The following is a 2,913-nucleotide window of genomic DNA, read 5'->3' as shown; positions in this document are numbered from 1 at the left end:
CAATCCACTCACCTCGGCCTCCCAAAGTGCTGGGATTACAGGCTGAGCCATCGAGCCTGGTTAATTTTTTTTTTTTTTTTAAGTTGGAATCTCACTCTGTTGCCCAGACTGGCGTGCTGTGGCATGCTCTGGCCACTGTAGCCTTGACCTGCTGAGCTCCGGCCATCCTTTCACCTCAGCCTTCCAAGTAGCTAGAACTACACGCACACGCTACCACGCCTGGCTAATTTTTGATTTATTGTAGAGATGAGGCCTCGCCAACTTGCCCCGGCGGGTCTCGAACCCGCTGGCTCAGGAAATTCACTCACCTTGGCCTCCCAAAGTGTGGGATTACAGGCTGAGTCACAGAGCCCGGTGACAATCCTTTTCTTATAGTATTACAATAGTTGTTCAAGGTCCACTTATGAGTGAGAACATGTGATACTCAGTTCTTTGTCTCTGTGATGGATCACTTAGTATTATAGACTCTAAATCCATCCAAGTTGTGAAGTTCATAATTTTGTCCTTCTTTATGGCTGCATAATATTCCATTGCGTATATTTACCACTTTTAAAAATCCAGTCCTCTTTTGATGGGCAGCACAGTTGGTTCACTCTTTTTGCTATTGTGAACAATGCTGCAATAAAAGACACTCTGAACAGAGTAAAAAGGCAACCCACAGAATGGGAGGGGATATTTGTAAATCATGTATATGACAAGGAATTGATATCCAGAGTATATGGAAAACTCCTAAAACAAAAAAATAAAAAATAACAATGGACAAAGGACTTGAATAGATGCTTCTCGTAAGATGCACTGTTGACCAATAAGACATGAAAAGACATCAGTAATGGTTGGATAAGTGCCAATCAAAACTATGAGATACTACCTCACCCCCACTAGTTGGTTACTTTGAAACACTTGAAAATAACAAGTGTTGGTGAGGATGTGAAGAAATTAGAACCCTGTGCACTGTTGGCGGGAAAACAGTTGGCGGCCCCCCAAAAAATTAAACATTGAGTGACCATATGAGGCAGCAATTCCACTTCTAAATGGGTATGCAAAAGAACTGAAAAGAGAGTCTTCCAGAGAGATGTGTAGGCCCACGATCACAGTAGGTCTATTCACAGTAGCCAGAACAGGGAAGCGACCCCAGGATCTATCACCTAATAAATGGATGCGTGAACTATGAACAGACAGTCAGGTGCCGCAGAACAACATTTCAGTCAATGACCGACCATGGATAATAGATTATAATGCTGTATTTTTACTGTACCTTTTCTATGTTTAGATGTGTTTAGGTACACAAATACTTTCTATTGTGTTACTGTTGCCTACAGTGTTCAGCATAGGCATTACGCTGCACAGGTGGCTAGACCAGGAGCAGTAGGTTCCACCATACGGCTGGGGTGTGAAGCAGGCTGGGCCATCTGGGGTGGTACAAGAACACCCTGTGATGCTCACACAACAACGAAATCCCTTGATGACGCGTTTCTCAGAAAGTATCTCCATTGTTAAGCAACGCATAACTATTTAACCCCGCCGAACCAGCACTTACAAATGGTTAAAATGATAATTTTTTGTTATGTGTGTTTTACCACAATAAAAAATAATAAATTGTTCAAACACAATTGTGATAGTATACTTCTAGATTTGTGATTTCATTTGATGCAAATTGTCCTTTAAAGTGGGAAAAAACAACTCTAAAAGAATCTCATGACTGGTACAGGTGCTGAAGAGTACGAGGGGACATGCATGCATGTACGTCCGCAACTGATGTCTGAGAAAATAAGATGAGTGGATGGATGGATGGAAGACTCAGGGCGTGGACAGATATGTAGTGACATAAATATAGGAACAGGCTAAGAACTGGAGAGGTGGTGAGTACTCGAGTGTTCACTTGAAAATCTGTCAACTTTGCAATGTCTGAAAATTAGATGATAGTAAGATGTTGAGGGAGGGAAATCTCCGTTGACTTTGTCCTTGAAAAACAACTCACCTGGGTCCATCCTCAGCTTTTGCCATCTTGGTCTCCCTGGACCCTCCATACTCTGAAAATTGCAGGCCTTCAATATGGCTCACTGAGTGGGCTGCCAGTGGACTCACTGTCACTGGCCTCCGACACCAGCAACACCCACCCCCAGGGCAACTGCCTCTTCCAGCACTCAGGGAGGGCCTGGCCATTCCCCCAGAAGGAGATGAGCACCTGAGTCAACTTAGTGTGAGGTTGTTTCAGTGCCTGAAACCGCTGAGAACCTCATCTGGGCCCATCCTTAATAATATGTCTGCCCCTTGCCACACAGGTTGACAATAACCTGCCCTCATGTCTCCTTCTTCCCTCACAACATCCTCAGGCCCTGGGCTTTGTTTGAGGCCTACTTACAGATAAAGAACCCGAGGCTCTGAGTAGCCAAATGATGTGCGGCCACAGACAGGTTGGAGTGTGAGACCCGGTCAGGCTGCTCAGTTCAGAGTGATGTCCAGGGACTCATGTGCAGGCTGAGCCCATTGGGCACATTCCTTCATCCAGCAGGGTGGAACCCGAAGAAGTAAGCTGGAGCACACCAGCAGAGGCCATCTGGGGCACTGCCCCAGTAGGGGCATTTCTCAAACCCCAAGAAAGAAAGTCAGAACAGTGGAGAGAGCCTCAGGTTCCAGGCAGGACCCCTCCCCAGGTGAGGCTCAAGGGATGCTTACCAGTTGCTATGGTCTAAATGTTTGTTTTCCCCTCAAAAATTCATATGTTGAAGACCTAGGCCGGAATATGATGGTGTTAGGAGGTGGGACCTTTAGAGAAAATTAGGTTAAGATGAGATCATGAAGGTGGGATCCCCCCTATTGTGAGGCTAGGGCTCATATAAGAAGAGGAGGGAGCTGGGCTCGGTGGCTCAGCCTGTAATCCCAGTGCTTTGGGAGGCCGAGGTGAGTGGATTG

This window comes from Carlito syrichta, unplaced genomic scaffold (genome assembly GCF_000164805.1).
Source record: "Carlito syrichta isolate Samal-C Ts95f unplaced genomic scaffold, Tarsius_syrichta-2.0.1 Scaffold306686, whole genome shotgun sequence".
Taxonomy (NCBI): Eukaryota; Metazoa; Chordata; class Mammalia; order Primates; family Tarsiidae; genus Carlito; species Carlito syrichta.
The sequence above is the reverse complement of the archived record's forward strand: the minus strand, read 5'-3'. Positions refer to the sequence as shown.